A 22,746-nucleotide genomic window follows, 5' to 3' on the forward strand; every position below is an offset into this window, starting at 1 on the left:
GATAGGGAAACTGAGGTTCAGAGAACTTAAACATATTATCCAGTATTTGAACAAAGAAGTAACTGGTGGAGCTGGGATAAGAATCCAGCTTGTCACACTCCTAGTTCATCACACCTTCTTTCTCTCTCTCTTTTTAAAAAAAAATATTTTTTATTGAATTCAGTGAGGGATAGAGAGATAGAAACATCAATGATGAGAGAGAATCACTGATTGACTGCCTCCTGCATGCCCCCTACTGGGGATCAAGCCCACAACCCAGGCATGTGCCTTTGGCCAGAATTGAACCTGGGACCCTTTAGTCTGCAGGCTGACATTCTATCCACTGAGCCAAACCGGCTAGGGCAATCACACCTTCTCTTTAGAGCTCTGTGCAAGGGCATGGAGAAGAGGAGAAGGCTAGGGCACAAGGCAAGGTGTTAATAGGAGGGGTGAATTACAATCCCCCCCCCTTCTGTCGCCTCCCCTCATGCCCAATTTACATTGTTACACAATGCTAATTTGTTCCGTTCTTGTTCGCGTCTCTTTATAGATGTTTTAGTTATGTCTGCCCCATATGTGCGTCTGATTTTTTTTTTCTTGGATTCGGAGCTTCTTGTGGGCACTTTCTACTACATGACTCCCGCGGGTCAGGTCGGGCCTCTGCACACGGTCCCCGGTGTGTCTGACTTAGGGGCGTGGGAAAGCAATGCTGGCACTGCCTACCCTGCAGCAGGTAGCAACCCAACCCATTCTCTTGCTTTCCCATCATCTGCTGCAGCCAGGCTTCCCAGCCTCCTTGTTAGTCTTTGTGCGAAATCAAAGTCGCAATAATCAAATCAAGCCTTGTAAATTCCCCAGAAGCAGGTCCAGAGCACCGAGGAGCCAGCCAACCCCAGACCCCAAGTCCATGTCAAATTTCATAGATATAATTTAAGCAGGGATCAAAACCCACACTAACCTAGTAACTAAGGCTGCTCAAAATGCAGAGTTTATAGTCCATCTGCCTCTCTGCTTCAGGGAGTCTGTATTAAATTTATTGCAAAGTAAAACAAATAAAGCCAGGCAAAGGCAGTATGGAAATCTGCATACTCGTCAGAGAATTAGCAGCCCTCGTCGGTTAGGAAGGCTGCTTCTCAATTTGCATCTCTAAGGAGTTGTGACTGGGCTAGGGGGGCTGGGAGGTTTGGGGCTGGGAGGTTCAGGGCAGGGTGGAGACTCTCAGCAGCCCTGCCCCCTGCTGGCAGATTGTTGAACTGCAGCCCTTGGACCTTTGCGGCAGAGGGCAGGGTGCTCCCTAGGGGCCCAGAGAAGAGAATCTGCAGCTGGAATAAATGTTGGGAAGGTGTGGTCGTGGAAGGGTAGGTAGTAGCAAGAGGAGAAGGAAGGATGCTGTGATGAAGAGAACCTAAGACTTGGGGGTAGGGAAGCAGGGAACTAGGGAGGGCTTGAGGGAGATGGAGGAGGAGATTTAGAGCTGCCTCGGGTTATACAAACCATGATGACTTTCATGACTCCCCTCCACCTTTGCCTTCTCCCTTGCCCTGCACAACCCGCAAGTCACAAAGCCCAGGAAATGGTGGGCATGCAGGCATTCCTGCCGGTACTGTTGGCTGTTGACTGTTCCACACAGTGTGTGACCCCAGTAAAACTGTGCCTTGTTTTTAAGGCTGGGCCACACTCTGTGTCCAGGAATTTGGGGATCTATAACATACTTCCCAGGGAGGCTCCAAGAAGCCCAGCCACTCTCCAAGATATTCCCAGTATTCTCCATGATGGACTCAAATGGCATATATATATATTTATACTGTAATAACTCACTGAATCTATTTATAAATCAGCCCTATCCCCTAGAATGTAAAGTCCTTGAGCTTCTTATATGAGGACAAGGGCAGGTGAGAGTCATGGTCCATCTCAGTATTTACCTGCTCCTCTTTTCCTGCTTCTCTCAGCCCAATGCCTGAGACAGAGTAGCTCCGAATAAGGATGTGTTAAATGAATGAATAAATGAATAAGGTGGCACAGGATGGTGATGGTTTGGTTGTATGGTTTATCCAGAGACCTGGGTGTCACTCCTGTCTTCCTATTTCTCTCCGTCTCCCTCTCCCTTATTTTATTCTTCAACTGCTTCATGATATTCTATCTAGTCTACTTCCTCATTGAATCTCAAAGTTTTCTGCTGCCTCTCTATTCTCTCAACAGGTTAAAAGCATAGACTCTAAGGTCAGAAAGACCCCCCAGAACTTAACTAGCTATGGGAACCTAACTGAGCTCCAGTGTCTCCATCTTCGCTTTTTCTTTTCTTTTATTCTTTCCAAGGACAACACAGCGCAGAGTGAGAGCACAGATACCCAAGCTAGACTGCCCTGGATTCAATCCCGACTTTGCCACTTACTAGCTGAGTGGCCCTGGGCGACTGGCTTAATCTCTCTGTGCTCAGATTCCTCATTGATAAACCGGAGTTAATAGAATCTGTTTCTTGGGGGTGTGGTGAGGATTAAAAGAGCTAATATACATAAAGCATTTAAAGCAGTGCCTGGCACACTGTTACCATTAGCTAGCTCAATAAGCACTACAGTGATTCACTAAAAGCAAAGAGGTTTTGCAGAACTAAAGGTGAGTGTCTGAAGAGGACACTCTGAAAGGTCAGGAGGACATGTATAAATGACACAGCAAAGCATTTCCACAAGGAAACAGGCAGGTGTGCTGAGAAAGAGTTCCCTGGGGGGTGGGGGGTGGGGTGGCCAGGAGGCTACTACGCCCAGGTGCTTGCAGAACCCAAATTGGTATTTTCCCTGCAGAACCAGAAACACCAATAGTGTGAGTCCAGGTTTCAAAGGTACAGCAGCTTCTTGGTCTTTGAGATCTTTGGGGGCAAGTTGGCCTCTGAAAGCTCCTCCAGCTGGTTCCTCCTCAGCCTCCTGGCTGATGCTCTTCCTTGGACCCTCCAGGCTCCATCCACAGGGAAGGTGCCCAGCTCCTCCCACAGAGCTTGCTCCTCTTCCCTCTGGGTCTTCACACAGGTCTCCTGTCCCGGGCACTCTTCCCCACGCTTCCCCTGCGGACCCTCTGGGAACCTTTCCTCTTGCCCTAGGTTGGGTGAGGTGCTCCCGCTCTGAGCTCCCTAGCGCCACTATGTCCCTCTTTCCTTGTATCAGTCTGGAAGGGCTGCCATAACAAATACAACCACACTGGGGGTTTAAAGCAGTTTACTTTCTCACATTTCTGGAAGATGCAAATCTACCATCAAGGTGCCAGCAGGGCTGGTTTCTGGTGAGGATGGCCTTCTGGCTCTGGCCTCACGTGGCCTCTCTGTGCTTGTGTGGTGAGAGAGCACGCTGATGTCTCTCCCCCGTCTAACAGACACCAGTCCCTTAGCCCAGACCTCAGCCCGTTTCCCTGGGATCCTCTGTAATCCCACCATGCCTGCTCATGGCGCAGGCCCAGTCAGTGTGGAATGAATGAGTTTTTCAATTACTTGTGATGCTAGCAGCAGCTTTAGAAACATAGGAACATTCAGTGTGATCTAGTTTAGATGCCTGGCAGGTGGATCCTTGCTAGTTGGTGACAGAAGGACCACTGATGTCAGGTTTGCCATGTTCCCTTCTTCTCAGTCCAGCGCTCTTTTCACCTGGAGAGAGAGTTGTCAGATTGCCGCACAAAACAGGTGGTTCTTTTTCAGTCCTTGCCTGGATTTCCTTACAAAGAAAAGGTCTTTGGTCTTTCATTGACAAGCAGCAATCTCCCTCACTTGGTCTCTTCAGCTATAAGGCAGGTTTCCTTGTCCTGAAGAGCTGCTGAGGCACTTTGAAATGTCCCTCTGCCCTCCTCTGTCTGCCCCTCTGCCCCTCTGTCTGTCCCTCTGCTCCCCTCCTCCTGGGTCAGGCAGCAGAACCTGGTCTGGGTGACAGGCTCCCTCACCACAGGCTCTGACTCTGAGACCACTGCTCGCTGTGGTCCTTGGACTCCTGCTTCTCTGCTAATGGGTTTTGTTAACTGTCATTTGCTTATGCAAATCTACCTCGTTCAGCATTAAAATGAACCCAATTATAAAGTAAAATTTCATGATTAAACCACTTAATGAGGGACATTAAGCGACCAGAAAGGACGGATTGGTAAAAATTTCAGCCATAATTACAAACTATTTCTGAAATGTGACTAAGTTCTAGGTTTTGCTTTAAACAAACATATACTTGCACATTTTTTATGTACGTGCTGCACAGACACATGCACACACTCTCACACCTGGTTTCCATCTTCTCACTGTGGGACTTGTTCTTGCTCCGTCTCTGGGTCTAAATTTTCCCCAAATAGAGGAAATTCCACCAGCCATCAGATCATGTCTGCAGAGTTCTTGGAAACCTTCCAAAAGAAATGGCCACTGGGCCGAGGAAGCAGGGCGGGTAGGAAAACAGAAGAAGGTGTAATGGTTTTAATAAAGTCTCTTTGCCATCTTGGTGATTGATTGATATATTTTGGCATTTGCTTCCCAGCTCGGCTGTAATCAATAGCAGTTACTGACTGAGGAGCAGGAAAGGGTGGGGCTGTGGGATGGGGCCTTATTGATTGGTCTTACAGGAAAAAGCTGGGGACTGCAGTGCTGTGGCCACCAGAACCCAGACCTCTCTGTCCCAGAGGCTGCCTTTCTGGACACCCACCCAGGCCAAGGGATGGAGTCCAGAAACTTGGACGTGGATGAAGAGAGATGGCATCCACCTAAAACATTACCCTCTGGTGCTTGAAGGGGGCCAGTCACACGCACTTCCCTCATCACTTCCACAATTAGGGGGTGGGGACCCCAGTCTCCTGGGCTGGTGCAGGGACGGGATGAAAAGGATCTTTAAGGGCAATGGGGTGATGGTATGTTTATGGTTCCAGGCTACATCTATATCCAGGAATGAAGCCAACTTGCTTGGCAGCCTATTGCAAGGTCTGGCAGCATAATGGAGAGGTGACTTTTAGCACAGACTCTGGAGCCAGATGCCTGGGTTCAAAGCCCAGCGCTGCCATTCGGTGTGTGACATTGGACAGGTCAGTTAACCCTGCTGTGCCCTGTTGCCCATCAGGAAAATGGAGACGATAACGGTACCTATTGCCTAGGCTTGCTGCGATAGCTTTGAGAGTTAACCTGCGTAAAAAAACAACAACTTGGAACTGTTCTGGCATATAGTAAATGCTATCTGCATGTTGTTATTATTACCTGATGGTGGTGGGTTCCTGGGCTGGCATCCATGATTTATGGGTGGAAACATAGGGTACAGCTTCTCTAATCAAAACGGTCATCACAGCGTCTGCCTTCTGCTGTTGAGCACAACAGGGCTCAGGACCCAGCATCTGTTAAATAATTCTCACAGTACATCAGCCCATTAGCTGCAGGATTCCTCAACCCTTTTTAGATGATTTTTTTTTCTCTAAAGGCTTTGAAAAAGCAAAAACCCAGGTTTAGATGTGCGAGACAGTTTCAACTGATGTGACAGTTTCTGTGTGCGAACGTGAACTCAGTGTTGATACTTCAGCTGCGTAGCCACCGCTCTGCAGCGTCATGGAAAGTAGCCCTTGTGTAATGCACATCCCCTGTCTTCAACAGTGCACTCAAAACAGGAAATGAGTTGTTTAAAAAAGAAAACAAATACTTGCTATTAAACATTTTTGTTGAAAACTTATTTTTGATGTATAATTTTTTTTTTTTGTCATCATGGGTGCATTTTTTATTTTTAGAAATTCATTTGGGCATGTGAAGTGAATTGGGGCTCATTTTCTTTCCAGCTATGGAACTGATGTAGTTAGAGATTGGCAAGCAGGTGGTAAGGAGTCCAGGTTTGGGGGGGGGGGGCGGGGGAGAGGGGTTCCATTATAAACTCCTGAAAGGCTAGAACTAGAAGGGACCCTAGAGGTCCTCTGGTTCATCTCAATGTTAAAGATGAGCCCAGAGAGGGGTGATGACTTTCAGAGTCTGAACTAGAACTAGAACCCAGGGCTCCTGATTGCAAGCCCCGTGCTGGTCCACATACAATGAGCTTGTTGCCGGTGCCCTCCCAGCTCTTCATCAGGCCCTTTCCCCTTTTCAGATCTCCCTCTGTTCTCAGGTTTGTATATGAGGCTAACTTATTACTTGACAACTCGGCCTAAGTCACACAGATGCCCCGAGTGCCTTCTTGGTGGTAAGCATGGCATTGGGTTTAGGTTACAAAAATAAGATGTGGACCCCACCAAGGGGATTGTAGTAGGTGGTATTGTGCCAATGACTTGATTCCTTTGCCTGGGAAATGATTATGCTTATCTGTGCCATTGACATCAGACTTGATCATGTAACTTGCTTTGGTCAATGAAATTTGACCAGATTTTCTGAGCAGAGGCTTTTGGGGACATTTTGGGGCCCCACCCACATATTCTCTTTTCATTTGCCAGGAGAGTGGCATGTCAGAGGAGTGTGCCTCTAGCTGGGTCCCACTCGAAGAGAGGACATTGAGGTGAATCAGAGACCCAAAACCGGTGCATAGCATGATGAGAGAGAAATCTTGTGAGGGAGCTATGGAGATCTCTGGCTATTTATCCTATAGGTTACTTCCCTAAGCTGATGGCTGTAGGAAGGGCATAGGGTAGTTGGAGAGATGGGTTATTTCCAGCTGAAATATAGAGTGATGGATGCTTTGCTAGATGTATACACAGAAGATTCAGAAGTAGGCCAAAAGAGGGAAAAGGACTCTCTGAGGAAGAGGCATCAGGAAAATCTTCCTAGAAGAGGCAATAGCTTAGAAGAGTTTTAAATATGTTTTTATTGTTTTTTAGAGAGAGAAGAAGAGAGAGGGAGAGAGAGATAGAAACATTGATTGGCTGCCTCCTTCACACCTCCTACTGGGGATCGAATCCACAATGGGTATGTGCCCTGACCAGGAATCAAACTGGGAACCACTTGGTGCATGGTTCCAGGGTTGACACTCAGCCACGGAGCCACAGTGGCTGGGCATTAGAAGAGTTTTAAAGGTTGAAGGGAAGTTCAGCATGTTAGGGGAGGCTTGTTTATTGAGGTGTTTTAGTCAGGGAGACCAGCAAGCACAGACACGACATATCAAGATATGTTTGAGAATTGCCTGTCACATCCACAGGTGTAGTCTAGGATCAGGTTTCTCAGTCTTTGAAAGTTTTTGACTTCCCAGCCACTCTGTCAGATACCCAAGGGGTATGTATGTGTAGACACAAAATAAATGCATCATTTATTTCGGTCAGAGCTTTGGTCCCAAATTATCATCTGATCCCATATCCTGAGGAGCTAAGCTGGGCTGTGTGTGAGCCACAGGGACCCTTTTTAAGAATTGAATTTTTATTTTAATCAAAGAATATATAAACACTAGAGGCCCAGTGCATGAGAATTTGTGCACTTGGGGGGAGAGGTGGTGCATGTCCCACAACCCGGCCTGTGCCCCCTCACAGTCTGGGACCTTTTGGGGGATATCCACCTGCCATCTTAGCGGGCCTAAGCCACAGTCGGACATCCTTAGCACTGCCGAGGAGGCGGGAAAGGCTCTCTTACGGCCATCAGCCTAGCTTGTGGCCGAGTGGAGCTCCCCCTGTACAAGCGCACTGACCATTAGGGGGCAGCTCCTGCATCGAGTATCTGCCTCCTGGTGGTCAGTGTGCATCATAGCCACTGGTTATTTCACCATTAGAGTCAATTTGCATATTATCCTTTTATTGTATAGGATAGTTTGGAAATCAACAGTTGCCTTGCCCCTTCACACTCCCAAGTCCCATTCTCCAAGGTAATCATCCTCAACTCTTATATAGTTCATTTCTCTTTTGTGTATATTGCCATTTTTTAAAGTAATATGCTTACACTATTTCTCAATTTACTAATTTAAATTATGTATTGACTTTCTACCATGGTAGATGAGCACTTAGTTCTCCCATACCATTCTCCCCCAAATCCAACCCTGCACTTTCCCCTTTTGTCTCTTTCCAACATAAATTTTCTTTTTTCTTAAATTGGTATTTGGGTTTATATACTAACGACTATGCAAATATTATTAACTCCCAAGTCAAATAGTGCACTGTGCTCATGTCTTCTCTTTTGTACAATCCTTTATTTATTCTGAAGTTAACAATTGCCTCCTTTTTTATTGACCTGGTATACATAAAAATGTACTTATAATTAATTCTTAAAAAATGATTCAGTAACTCTACTTCATACTTGTCAATGCGGGGCTCCATACATTTAAGCCCATCTGTTCCATTTCTTTCCCCTACAGTTATCCCTTCAAGAACCTTCTGTTTTTCTGCTCTAACCTGGCACTGGCACAGGATGAATAGCTGTCATCCTGAGACTTCCCTTTACCATCATTTTGAATATTTTCTTTACTGACCACCTATGCTGCATGCCCTATTTCCTGAATTCCCTATCTTCGTTATTGAACTGTCACCTAACTTTACTAAACCCCAGCCTCCAATAACTTCTTAAGAATGAGTGCTTTGAGAAGTAATTTTCTTGGGTCATTGACTATCTGAAAATATATACTGTTCTGATATGTGACTGATACTTTATTTGGGTATGGAATTCTAGATTTAAAAATATTTTCTTTAAGAATTTATAAGGTATTTCTCTGCTATTTTTAAATACCTGATGTTGGTTTTGAAGAAGTTTGATATTGTTCTTATTCTTGTTTCTTTTACTTGTTTTCTTTCGCTTTAGAATATTTTAGAAACTTTTATTTATCCTTCATGATTTAAAATGTCATAATAATAATGATAGGCATTGGTATATATCTTATTTCATTGTTTGTACTGGGCTAATCAGGAGACTAATGTCCTTTTTTCCCCCCTCTACTATTTATTTATTTTTCCTTTTGCTTCACCCATTGGGAAATTTCCTTAGCTTTATTTCTAACCTTTTTGAATTTTTGAAAAAATTTAATTATATTTTTAATTTAAAAGAGGACTTTTATTTAATTTTTTAATTTTCCATTGTAATCTCTTCTTTTTTTAAAAATGAATGTAACCTTTCCTTTTATTTTTTTGAATTAGTGTTATTGCTCTTTTTGAACTTTTTCTGGCAAAATTTCTATTCATTCATATCTCCTTCTTTTTCCTGATTATTTGCCCCCTTTTCTTATTAGAATCTTTCTTTAAATATCTGATGATCCTTGACTATTTATTCATCTTTAAGAAAGATACTGCTGCCGGGACCGGTTTGGCTCCATGGATAGAGTGTCGACCTGCGGACTGAAAGGTCCCGGGTTAGATTCCGGTCAAGGGCATGTACCTTGGTTGCGGGCACATCCCCAGTAGGGGGTGTGCAAGAGGCAGCTGATCGATGATTCTCTCTCATCGATGTTTCTAACTCTCTATCCCTCTCTCTTCCTCTCTGTGAAAAAATCAATAAAATATATTAAATTTAAAAAGAAAGAAAGAAAGAAAGATACTGCTGAAATTGGTTTGGCTCAGTGGATAGAGAGCATCAGCCTGCGGACTGAAGGGTCCCATGTTCGATTCCGGTCAAGGGCATGTACCTTGGTTGCAGGCACATCCCCAGTGGGGGGTGTGTAGGAGGTAACTGATTGATGTTTCTCTCTCATCGATGTTTCTAACTCTCTATTTCCTCTCACTTTCTCTTTGTAAAAAATCAATAAAATATATTTTAAAAAATAAAAAAAGAGAAAAATATAGGACTCAAAATATATATTATAAAAAAAAGAAAGAAAGATACTAATAGCATATTTTGGGAGCTTATTTGCAAGTGGCAGAGTTTGTTGACTGATGGGCTGCACTGGGGTGATCAGGTGGAACGTGGGTCTTTTTATTGAGGGAGCTTCAGCTACCATTAACTGGAGTTCTCTCTGGGGCTGTCCAGTTCTTTAAAGAAGAATCTTCCAATTTGCTGGTTGGTAGTGCGGGGGAATTGCTAGCAAGGCCAGAGAAAGGACTAAAGGGGTCCACAGGTCAGCATGCAGATCTCTCTTTGATTCTTTTCACCCACCATACTTAGTGTTTGCCAGTCCAATATTATTCTTATTCAGTTTCTCCAAAGAAAATAATCTCTTGCTTCCTACAGGATAGAGGGGCGTGGCTGACTGGCTGTGTGGTGTGGGTGGGACCCCTTCTACAAACAGACTTCCCACCAATGCCCCTGGTTAGCCAGTGCTGGGTGCCTCTGAGGGCTGACCTCCCCAGGGCTCTGCAGAGTGGATCAACCTCACACAGGTCCTTGGCTTGTGACTTCTCTGTTGAGCTATCTACCATTCTCCTCTCTTCATTCTGATTAAAAAAAAAAAAATTGTGAAACTCTGTAATCACTGTTTTTCCCTTCTCCCATTCTTCCCCCTGCCCCCCCATATTTTTTATTGATTTCAGAGAGGATGGGAGAGGGAGAGGAAGAGAGATAGAAACATCAACTATGAGAAAGAATCATTGATTCTCTGCACATCCCACATTGGGGATTGAGCTGCAACCAAGGCATGTGCCCTGACTGGGAATCGATCCATGACTCCTGGCCATGCTGGCTGGGCCCCTCTCTCATTCTTGTCTTTGGTTAATACCTTTGTAAATTCCAGAGGTTGGGCTGCTGAACCACAGGCCTTTTCTCCAAGGCTGTGAAATGGCTCAACAGAGAAGGGAAGAGTGACAGCCACCTGGACATATCTGGCAATTTGTCATGAGTGCTGAGATAAGGGGAATGAACTACATGTCACCATGAATCAGCCTCCCTTGTCTCTCCACCAGACCGTGAGCTGCTTGAGGGCAGGACCACGCTCTGTCCTGTAGTTGCTGTGCCTGTGCCACCATGCACAGTGCCTGGCACAAGTAGCTGCTCAATACACATCTGGGCAAATAAAGTGGGATGACTCCCGCCTCTCCCTCATCGTGATTGGATGGTTAGCCCTGCTCAGCATTGCCTCCCCTGGCCCCACAATTGTTCCTATCTCAGTGGAGGGAAAATGTGAGAAACTTCTCTCCTCACTGGAGGTGAATTTTTTGAAATATTATCAAAGTTTGGGATCTGAGAATCACCCATTGCTTTTGGATGATGGGGACACAAGGACATGAGGTATGTGTTGTCCAGTGTCTATGGGAATGGCCTCTCTTCTCCCCCCCCCCCCCCCCCCGCCCTGTGCACCAGACATCTAGACCTTACCAGCCTAGCTTCTTTTCCAAACGAGTCCGTCTCCAGAGAAGCAGAGGTTTTCTCTCTCTGGCCCTGACTTGAAATGAAACGACTTAGCCCTCAGACAGTTTTATGGTCCCTCGCCTTCCATTCCTCTTGCTGAGTTATCATGCTGGGGAGAGCCCAGCCCAGGCTCTGATTTATACAGCTCTCCAGGCCCCTGTTGGATCCGGAGTCTGGAACAATAAGACAGGGCTATCCATCACCCTCTGCTCAGATCTCCCTGGACTCATTGGCAAGGAGGGAGGGGTGGGTGGCAGAGAAGGCAGCCTCGGGGGTCCTGCCCAGAGAGCATTTGTCACATTGATCGAATGTGCAGGCGGGCATGGGGTGGGGGAGTGGAGGCTTTTTATCTCACCCCAAGTCTCCCCTGTGACAGCAGGGACACAGAGGAGCAGGGACAGAAAGGGTATTAGAGCTCAGAAGGCTGATCCTGGCCAAGGATGCCCCTTACGTGCTCCCAATCAGAATGTAGCAACCACTGGTCCAATTGTGTTGGATCTCTCCAGGTCATCCATCCTATTTGTGCATCATCACCCCTTAGTACCCAGCACAGCATCTGGCACATAGTAGGCATGTGACAAAGATCAATGTTTGTTGACTAAGCCTCCCTTTCCTCCATACCCCGGATCTCAGGGTCAAGGGTCATTCAGAGAACCTCTTATACATGTATGCATGCTGCCTCTCTGCTTGTGGGCATGTGTGTCCTACATGTTAACTTGTGATGAATGCTCATGTGTGCCTGCATGCTGCACACATGTCCACTGGAATCCACTTCCTGAGAGTCTGGGTTCTTAGAGTGTGTGACCCAAGGGAAACCCTGACTTTAGCTTCTGTAAGGCATTTGATCATCTACCCCTGGGGCTGGGAGAGGTGGCACAGTGCCAAGAGGGAAGGGGTGAGCAAGCTCCCTCTAAATGGCCCTCTGTACTCACTGACTCCAGGTCAGCCAAAGCAGAAAGGGGGCCAGGATGTGGTCATCATCTCTAAACAAGGATTAGCAGTCCATCCTCCCAGGAACTCCCTCCAGGGGGCACTTCCGATGAAAGCAACTGTGCTGGGGACAGGCCCTAAGGTCTGAGAACAGCGACTCTCCGCTACCTGTGCAGAGGGAAGGCTGCTGCTTTGTGCCTGCCACTCTGGCAGCCAGCTTAGGCCCTGGGGACAGCATTTTGGCTGTCAGGAAATTAGAGGCTTTGTTCAAAGCCAGGAAGAGAAAATCAATGCCCAAATCTGGGAGCTGAAGAAAAAGCAATTCAAGGGCTGCTGCACGGCTCTGGCTTTGTGGTGTCTTTCTGCTTTCGTGCTGCAGAAGCGATAGCATGGAATGGCCTAAGCGTGGTAGCTCCCAGCTCCTGGGAAGTTGGCTGACCTGAGGAGAAGCCAGGGGTGGCTAATGAGTCATTAGCAGTCTTTATTAAATTAGGATTATAATCCATCTCAACATGCAGAGGGAAATGTTTCAAATTATCTACTTTCTTAATTGCAACTCAAAGATTTGGCAGGAAATGATCATGAGAGATAACGTCTGGAAATTGATGGATTGCACAGATGTGTGTCTAAGCTTCCAAAACTCTTAATAGCTGGAGAATTCATACACACACACACACACACACACACACACACACACGTGTATATGCTCACACAGATATTGTTCATACAAACACCCCACTGTACATATCAATTTGGGATACTACCCAGATACGTATACCACACACACACACACACACACACACACACATACTCACAGAGTTAAGTCTGTGCACAGAAATTGAAACCATTGACTTAAGCAATTCAGACAGGCTGAGGTTGCTACCAAATGCTGAGACACTTGGAAGGACAAGGTAAGATATGAAAGAAACACCTAGCCCTTTGCTCATAAGAAGTTCAAAATTTGCTCAGGGAGTGAACGCATTCAGATCTGAAATAGAAGAGCACATACAGAGCCACATTCCAGTGCATATGTATGGTACAGCGGAGACATGAGTGCGCACAATTCAGAAGGATGCAGGACATGGGTGTCCTGAATTAAGTAGACTTTCTGGAGAGGAGGAGTTTTCACAGGAGTGTGAATATTCCTCTGTGCACTGAGCCGGCAGCCAGTGGGGATGATGGCAGGAGAAGACGTGCTGCGTCTGTCTGTTGAGAAACTTGCACAGAACATCGGCACTGTGTTCTGTGGGTAGAACTTCCGGGGAGGGTGGGACTGCTTTAGTGACAGAATCCAGGCCAACTACTATTTGCCGTACTAAAACAGAAGAGATTTGAAGCTCACCTCATCCTTGTCCCTTCTTAACTTCAGCTTCCCTACCTGTAGAATGGGAGTGGGGTCCGCAGGCTGAGTTAGACTTTTCTAGACCTCTCTTGGACCCTGTAAACCTATAAGGTCTCTGTGATTCAGGAATTGTAATTTTTTCACCCTTAGAGCCTAAGGGCCTAGCATGTGCCTGCCAGCCTAGATGCTGGATGGGAACAGCACTGGGACATTTTTAGAGGCCGTTGGTGTACCAGCGAATGGATGAGGGAGGGAAGAAGGGCGTGTTTGTACTTTACAGGAAAGCTGTGCAGAAAGTGGTTTAGAGAGTGGGTTCTGGAGGCAGAGCGCCCAGGTCTACACCTGGCAACAAGTTACTCCCTTATCTGAGCCTCACTGGGGATGCATGTTGAACACTTAGCAGATAATCAATACATATTAGCAGTTATGGTTGTCGACCCTCTGTTTTGTTCTTCCTTGGGAAGCCAATCATGCTTGCCAAGTTGGGTATCTTGCTCCCTTATTTGGTCACTCTTCCCTCCCTCCCCTAAATGTGATAGGACAGGGCCCCCTTCTCCTTTCCCAGAGTTGTTGCTTGGTTTTCCAAGCCAACAGAATGGAATCCTCAGCTCAGGAGGGCTCAGGCAGCATCAAAGGCAACTAATGTGGACAGGGCTCCTCCCTGCAGTCAGGGAGGAGATGGTCCATGGGAGGAGCAGAAGGATGCAGGGCAGTTCTGTGAGAGATGGTGATGCTGAAGGCTGCTAGAGAATGTGAATAGAGCCAAGGGAGAGCGCAGTGACAGCAGGGGTGACAATTGTGATGGTGATGAGGGGTTGAAAGGAGATGGAGGACTAGGGGTTCAGGGATGAATGCTCTAGTAGAGGTAGGAGAAGAGGTCTTTGTGGTGGGGAGAGTAGACGTTTTAAAACCTCATGTAACCTGGAGGCTGGAGGAGGAGAACTGAGCAACCCTGCACTCCGAGGGAGGGGCCCTCAGTGTACTACTGGCCTCCTCACACCCCTCAGCTGGTCCCGGGTGGTGGAGGTGCCAAGCAGAATAGACTGAGGAGCTGGGGATCCAGAGTGACACAGGATAAAGGACACAGAGTTTATACTACAGCAAAAGCAGATCCCCGAAGAGGGGTTTTGATAAAAATTGAATGCAAGTTGCATAGTAACTTTAAATTTTCTAGTAGCCGCATTAAGAGGTAAAAGCAACAGTGAAAAAAATTTTATAGCCTATTTTTATCTAATTCAGTGTAAGCAGAATATTATCATTTCAATATCGAATATACACGGGTAGGCAAAGTAGGTTCATAGTTGCATTGTGATGTTCTTTTGGGTTAACTAAGCTATTATAATAATCATAACCTTTATATCTTTTTCCATATGAAAAACTATGAACCTATGTTTGCCCACTCCTGTATATAAAGTAATTATTAATGAAAATTTTGGTATTCTTTTCTAAATACGAAGTCTTCAGACCCATTGTGGACATGACACTTGCAACACATCTCAGTTTGGTTCAGCTGCGTTTCAGGTTCTCAGGGGCTCCCTTTGCCTAGTGGCTGCTGTGTTGGACAGCACCGGTTTCTGTCTCCCTTTCTTTAAATTGCGTGGCCAAACTCTTGGGATGCCATTTCCCAAGGTGGTACTTTTTGGAAACCATCATAGCATTTTATAGTCTAAATACTCCGTCTCTCAGTATCCCTCTTTCTCAGCTCTTTCAAACTGGCTGTGATGCTGCCACCCCTTGCCAGGGCCTGGGAAGAACTGCAGACTCAACCAAAGTTCTTCTCCTTTATTTTCTGCAGCTCATGGGCCTCTAATCTGGAGCCAGGGCAGGGCAGCTCGCTCTCTCTCTCTCTCTCTCTCTCTCTCTCTCTCTCTCTCTCTCTCCCACTCACGTGTGTGTGTGTGTGTACATGTGTTGCATGCCTATCTGTGTGTGCATGTGTGTGCATATTGGGGAAGAAGTAAGGCATGGTGGGGGGACAGTGATTGAAGAAACTTTCCATATGTACATCAGTACCATAAGAAAGACAGGCTTTTAAAATGGTTTTGGAGACTGTATTCCTCCTATATTAAAGAAGCCGGTTAGAGATACTATATGACCCAATTGATCGACTGTCATGTGCCCAGAGGACAGGTTGCATGCACCATGCTTCAGAGGGTGGGAGTGGAATGGGGGAGCAGAGAGACTGTCTCAGGGTAAAAAATGAATCAGAGTGGACAAGGGCCTGGGCACTTGACTCCAGCTCAGAGCAGAATCCTGGAGCCCCAGCTTCTGGAGGATGTACAGTGTCTGTGTTTTCACATGTGCAGTCCCTCACCCTGTCTGCCATTTAATAGGAATTTGTTAATTTAATAGGAAACAGAATCTTCTTCACATGCCCCTGGCGTCCCCAGCACCACAGCCCCACCTGGTTCCGGGGTCAGGAAGGAGGCCTGAGGTAGAGGGTTGCATTCCCACCCCCTTTCTCCATTCTGTGCTGCCATGCTCTGTGCTTCCACGCTACAGAGCCTGTCACAGCATCCTCAGTAAACACGGTCTCCTCTCCTCAGGCCGATTAAATAAGTGCCGTAATAAAGGCGCAGACAAGTGCTGTGGAAGCCTTAGGTAAGGGCTGTTAAATCCAATGGCTCCAGTTATTAGCTAGCCTCCCGGGTGCCAGGGACTGTGCTGAGATCTGTGCCTTCGTCATTGGATCCAATCCCCACAGGCTCATGAGCTGGAAACTGTTATCATCCTCATTCCACAAGGGCGGAAACTGAGACTTGGAGAGTGTCGGTATCTTTCTGTGACAGGGTGAAAATGTGAGCCGGATCCATGTGACTCCAAAGCTGGAGAAGCCAAGGAAGTCTTGAAAAGAACCCGTTTTTGAGCTAAGTCTTAAAAGCAGACAGAATTGGAGAAGGTAGGGAAAGGGGACTGAGAAGTCCAGGCGGAAGGAATGGCACCAGCAAGGGCAGGAGGGTTGAGCTACATGGGGGTACAGGAAAACTGAGCTCCAGGGGTGGCCAGAATGAAAGTGCCCAGACTGCTCAATTGCAGCTGCTCTGAAAAAATAAATAAAATTTAATTTTTAGAGCAGTTTTTGGTTCACAGCAAATTGTACAGAAAGTGTGGAGATTCCCCTATTGCTCTTGCCTCCCCACTCCACTGCCTCCTCCACTATCAACATCCCCACAGGAGTGATATACTTGTTATAATGGGTGAATCTACATTGACACATCACCCTCAGTCCATAGTTTACATTAGGGCTCACTCTTGGTGTTGTACATTCTGTGGGTTTGGACAAATGTATAATGGTGTGGATCTATTATTATAAAATCACGTAGAGTGTTTTCACTGCCCTAAAATCCTCTGTGCTTTGATTATTCATTTCTCCCTCCACTCTCTACCTCCTGACAACATCTTTCACCTCCATAGTTTTGCCTTTTCTATAATGTCATATAGTTGGAACCATGCAATATGTATACTTTTCATTGGCTTCTTTTACTTAGTCATATGCATCTAAGATTCTTCCATGTGTTCTATGGCTCAATAGCTCATTTCTTTTTTTTTTTTTTTAAATATACATTTTATTAAATTTTTACAGAAAGGAAGAGAGAGGGATAGAGAGTTAAAAACATTGATGAGAGAGAAACATCAATCAACTGCCTCCTGCACACCTTCTACTGGTGATGTGCCCACAACCAAGGTACTTACCCTTGACTGGAATCGAACCTGGGATCTTTTTTTTAAAAATATGTTTTATTGATTTTTTACAGAGAGGAAGGGAAAGAGATAGAGAGCTAGAAACGTTGATGAGAGAGAAACATCGACCAGCTGCCTCTTGCACACCCCCTACCGGGGATGTGCCCGCAACCAAGGTTGACCGGAATCGAACCCGGGACCTTTCAGTCCGTAGACCAACGCTCTACCACTGAGCCAAACCAGTTTCGGCAGAACCTGGAATCTTTTAATCAGCAGGCTGATGCTCTATCCACTGAGCCAAATCAGTCAGGACTCGATAGCTCATTTCTTTTTAGTGCTGGATAATATTTCATTATCTGGATGGACCACAGTTTAATTATCTGTTCACCAACTAAAGGATATTTTGGTTGCTAAACCGGTCAGGACTCGATAGCTCATTTCTTTTTAGTGCTGGATAAATATTTCATTATCTGGATGGACCACAGTTTAATTATCTGTTCACCCACTGAAGGATATTTTGGTTGCTTCCAAATATTGGCAATTATAAACAGAGCTGCATCTGTGTGCAGGTTTTGTGGGGACACAACTTTTCAACTCATTTGGGCAGATACCAAGGAGTGCAATTGCTGGATCATATGGTTAGAGTTTGTTTGGTTTTATAAGAAACCGAAGTGGCTGTGCTGTCTTCCAAAGAGGTTGTACCACGTTGCATTCCCACCAACAGTGAATGAGAGTTCCTATTGCTTCACATCTTCACCAGCATTTGGTTTTGTCAGGGTTTTGGATTTCATTCCTTCTAACAAGTATATAATGGTATTTCATTTTAATGTACATTTCCCTAGTGACATATGATATGGAGCATCTTTTCATATACTATTTGCCATCTTCTTTGGTGAAGTGTCTATTCAGCTCTCTGCTCATTTTTAAATTAGATTGTTCATTTTCTTATTGTCAAATTTTAAGAGTTCTTTGTATATTTTTCCCCAGTCTGTGGCTTATCTTCTCATTCCCTTCACAGCTTTTAAAATACTGCTATCCCAGGCCCTTCTCCAGAGCCACTTTCTCTAGGGGTGGAACCAGAAACCCTGAACTATAAAGATTCTCATGCAGGAAGTCCAAGGGCCAGGCATGGAAGCCTCTGGAAGGTAGAACTGGGGAGGTATCAACAGGAATACAGATTAGCCTGAAAGGTAGTTTAGGGCCAGGTGAGGAGGAGGTAGTATTGAATTCCATGCTAAGGAAGGTGGCATTCAAGGCCCTCCTTTTTATTATAATGTTCAATAAACATCTTAGGCTAGATTTATAGACAATGGAAAGGCACTGAGGATTCTGAGGGGGAAACCAAGGCATAATTCAACCTTTGTTTGAGGAAGAACATTCTGGACATAGTGTATAAAAAGTATTGAGGATATTGGAGACATTAGACCAGTTAAGAAATCATCTAAATATTCCTGCTGACTGGTGGTAAGTCCTTCAATAAGGACTGGGCAGTGGTGGAGAAATCAGTTCCATTCAGTTCAACACAAGTATTTTTTTTTTTTTTCTGGACTGAGCACAGTGCCAGGTTTTAAGGATCCTGGGCTGAAATAAAATATTGTCCCTCATCCTCAAGGAACTCACAATATATCAAAGATTTATAAAAAATAATTAACTTGAGAAAAAGGGAACTGGTAATTAATTAGATAGTATCCCCTGCAAATTCACTTGTTGAATTTGACTGTGACTATTTGGGTATAGGGACGTCAGGGAGTAAAATTAAATAAAATCATAAGGATAAGGCCTTACTTCAATAGACTGGTGCCTTTATAAGAAAAGGAAGAGACACCAGAGGAAAGTGTCTGGTTTGCAGAAGAGAAAGGCCCCATGAGGACACAGCAAGAAGGTGCCATTGGTAAGCCAGGAAGAGAGGTCTCACTAGAAATCAATTTTGCTAGCACCTTGATCTTGGACTTCCAGGCTCCAGAACTATGAGAAAATAAGTGTCTGTTGTTTAGGCTACCTAGTCTGTGATATTTTGTTATGGCAGCTGGAGCAGACTAGTACAAGTCTTCAATTTTTATTTGTGGGGCGACATGGACAGTATTAGCCAGGCCATTCTTTGTCTATGTCTACAGCTCAGAGGAGACAACCTGGGCTGGTGTGGGGCTTACACTAAAGACAAATCAAGTGCAGATAGAGTGAGAAGGCAGCCCAGAACTAAGCCTTAGAAATGCCGACATTCAAGAGTGATGGCTAGTGTTGGTAGGAACTGCTGCCTGGTTTTAATGTTGATGTGTTCTCCATTCTCTTCTTCACTCTCAGAAGTATGATGGGGGAGAGATTATAGGGTATCTGAAGTGAATTCTAGACCCACTGACAGAGCCATTTAGGTATGGAACTTATGGAGTTTGACATATTGTGAATTCATTTGTTCATTGATTATTTGCTAGCTTGCTTCAAATGATGAATTCTTGCATTATTATGATTGAAGGTTTTGCGTATTAGTGCTTTGTCTTCTTCTATTAGAATGAAAGCTCCTCGCAGTCAGGAGCTGAGTTTGAACACCTTTGCGTCTGCTCTTTATCCCTAGCACGAGCATACAGTATTTTAGATGATCATTTTTTTTAAGCTTTTGCAAGTTACAAGATAGTCAAAACAAGATACACTTTAAGAAATTACTATGTGCATTTTAAAGCACCAAAAGGGTACTGTAGTAGAAATCACAGTGTTTTAAAGACTCCAAAAATTAACAGCTCATTGGCAGTGGATCTCCTGATTCAAGAAATTTTTGGACACCAAACTATCGATAGATTTCAGAAAATGAGTGTGAACAGTGGGAATCAGTGATGCACGGCTGTTGCCTGCAATACTATTTATGGCTCCCTGACACCTCTCTGATGGGGTTAAGTATTTACATTCAGCCTTGATTCTCCCCTCTGACTCTGCAGGCTACAGCCACCCTCTGGGAGCCCTAGGAAAGAGAGAAAACCTCTCTGTAGGGGTCCCAGGCAGGGGCAAATGGAGCTCCCCTCCCCCTCTTGCCTCTGAAGAGGGCTTGCCTTCTGGGAGTTTATGGCAGCCTGACCTCCAGCCTTTGGTTTGGCGAATCTGGCCGCTTCTGAACTACATAAAAAGGGCAAGTGCATTCATTATTGTTATATTATTATACAATGTATAATATATAATAGCGATTATGCTGTCAGGAGCCAGAGTCTCTGACCACAGATCAGAGGCTGGGGTGACATAAATCCACCCAGTGAAGTCTTTGGAGATTCTATGTGAAGGTGAGAGGAGGATCTAGCTTCGTCTATAATGGAGAGTCTTAGCGAAGAGTTTCTTCTACAAGCACCTCTGGAGTTTAAATTTGGGGGGGACTGGGAGGATCTGGACAAACAGTATTTAGTATCTGGGATGCGATGCAAAAAAGGTCACAATTGCCTCCTCTGAGCTGAGCCATAAAATGCTAATGGCTCAACCCCGATGGTGATGGGGGCAGATGAGGAGTCGCCCAGCGGCCTGGGAAGAGGGAAGGGGCAGCGTTCAACCTCTGGGGTCAGATTCTTCTCTGAAAATCTGGCCAGCTTGGGTTTCACTCTCTGCTTCCCTGCTTCCATCCGTGTCTTTGTCTCGGCTTTACCCAGGCCCCCTGCCTGGCCTGAGGTCAGAGGATCAATGGCTGCCTGGCTGTGGCTGGAATGGCTCCTGTAAGGGGAGGGAGCCCAGAGCACATTTCCAGGAGGCAGAAAGGGTCTTCTAGGCCCTTTATGGGGGGGCGGGGGGGGGGGAGGGAGAGGGCGGAAAGCCTACGTGCTGAGTTGTGAAGCAAGCAAGCCAGCATCTGTAGGTGCTGGGTGCCTGCGCCAATACTTAGTAGGACTAGAATCTTCTGGAATGAAAGAAGGCCCATGCTCGCACTGGTTTTTCTTTTGGAAGGCATTTATATGAATGTCCTCCCCAGAGTAGATGAAGCCACCCCAGCAGGCCCTGGCTGAAACAGCCCAGCTGGTCTCCCTTTATATTAGGCCAGCCCAACCCCCAGAACCTGGGACTTTTTAGGATGAAAACAGCGGTGCTCCAGTGCTGGGAACAGGCTTGTTTGGTATTTGCAAAGAGGTGATTTACTGATAAAGCCTCAGTACCCTTTTAGCTCTTCCTCTGCCCCACCCCATCACACAGTCTCCCCCTCTGGGAACCACAAGTCCCAGGAAGGCAGCAGTCTTAAGAATAGGAATAACTCACCAGAGTTTCATCAGAATACCTTTTCTGATGCTAGGGTAATGAAAATTATTCAAATGCAGTCATAAAAATGAGGCCAGCCTGGCAGGGATAGGGTGGGGTGGGGGCGGGTGGGCGGGCAGAGTGAAGGTAGAGGTAAGGATTTCTTGCCAGTTTTGAGTTTTGTAATTTCTGAGTTTTCTTGGGGTCCGCCTCTCTGTCCGCTCAGTACAGGATGTCTCAGAACTCTTCCTGAGGAGGACTCGGCAGGGGGACAGGGCCAGTGTTCCCGAGGTTCTGGGGGTCCTCTGAGTCCCCACGTCCGAGGCAGCCGCGCAGCCTGAGGCTTTCTGTCCGGCGCTGTGCTGAGCCTGAGCGCCTGCCCGCAGGAGCAGGCCCCGCGCCGCGCAGGGCGGGCGTCTCGGAAAAGCCTCCAGCAGAGGGAGACACTCGGGCGGCTCCTCTGCCTGGAAAGCGCCGGGCCCGAGCGGGTGGGGGTGTGGGGGTGGGGAGAGGGGGAGTGGGGAGAGGAGAGGTGGGGGGGGGGGGGGGGCGGGTCCCTGAGCGCTGACGTCCCGAGCAGTGCTGGGAAGTATAGGCTGTGTTGTCACGCCGGTGTCAGTCTGATGAAGATTGGCATCAGGTAAGCTGTCATTCATTTCCATGTCAGAGCGGCTTCTGCAGGCGGCGCGGCTGCGGGCGGCTGCCTCGGAGCGCGCGTGTTTTATTCCGGTCCCCAAGCCGGAGTATTATTCATTGCGACAGGGCGAGGAGGAGAGCGAGCGAGCGAGCGAGCGAGCGAGGGAGGCAGCGGGTGGAGAGAGGGAGGCGGCAGGGAGGAGGGAGCAGGGAGCGGGGAGGGAGCGCGCAGAGAGAAGCTGGGGAAGCGCCGGCGGACGCGGAGCGGGCGAGGCTGGGGAGGAGGCGGTCCGGCGTCCGGCCGCCCGGCACGCAGCCCCGCGGTGGCCGCTGCCTGGCCTTGGAGGGCAGGGGCCGGGCGAGCATTGTCCGCGCGGGAGGAGGACCGCGGGGCCTCGGGCCCCGTGGCGGCGGGCGGGGAGCTAGCTGTGCGGAGACTGGGAGCAGGGAGAGCGCGCTGGCCGGAGCCGGGTGCTGGCCGGTCGGGGCCGGGCGTTCCTCCGGCGAGGCCGGCTCCAAGGTTCTCTTTCTCCCGGCTCCGGGCGCCCTTCGGGCCGGCGCTGCTTGGCGCCACCAACCCGGGGCCGCCTTTGAGCGGCTTGAAGCGGGATCAGCCTCGGACTCGGGGCCGGGCGACTGAAGTCCGAGCCACCGCCTGACTCGTGTGGCTTTGCGGGCGAATCCGGGGGACTTCGGAGCACGAGTCTGGAAACTGGGGTGCCCGGGGCCAGTTAGGGAACCCGGGCCCCGCGAGGAGCGATCATTTGTAGGGCTACTGGCTTTGGACTGATCGTTGGGAGACCTTGGTGAGGTGGTGGAGGCGTGG

At 47.1% G+C, this 22,746-nt stretch overlaps 1 protein-coding gene and 1 long non-coding RNA gene across 3 annotated transcripts in view; one reads left to right on the plus strand and one right to left on the minus strand.

Moving 5' to 3' along the window:
- LOC311613558 overlaps positions 1-22,746 on the minus strand; it is a 475,229-nt gene that overhangs the window by 215,782 nt on the left and 236,701 nt on the right. The window lies entirely within an intron of this gene.
- PKNOX2 (PBX/knotted 1 homeobox 2) overlaps positions 21,847-22,746 on the plus strand; it is a 226,186-nt gene continuing 225,286 nt past the window's right edge. For both annotated transcript variants that reach the window (XM_084867568.1, XM_084867567.1), the window contains exon 1: positions 21,847-21,924. The gene's annotated coding sequence lies outside the window, so the exon portion shown is untranslated. The remainder of the gene's footprint in view (positions 21,925-22,746) is intronic.

This window comes from Pipistrellus hanaki (assembly GCF_964339955.1).
Source record: "Pipistrellus hanaki genome assembly, chromosome: 19".
In the NCBI taxonomy this organism is placed as follows: Eukaryota; Metazoa; Chordata; class Mammalia; order Chiroptera; family Vespertilionidae; genus Pipistrellus; species Pipistrellus hanaki.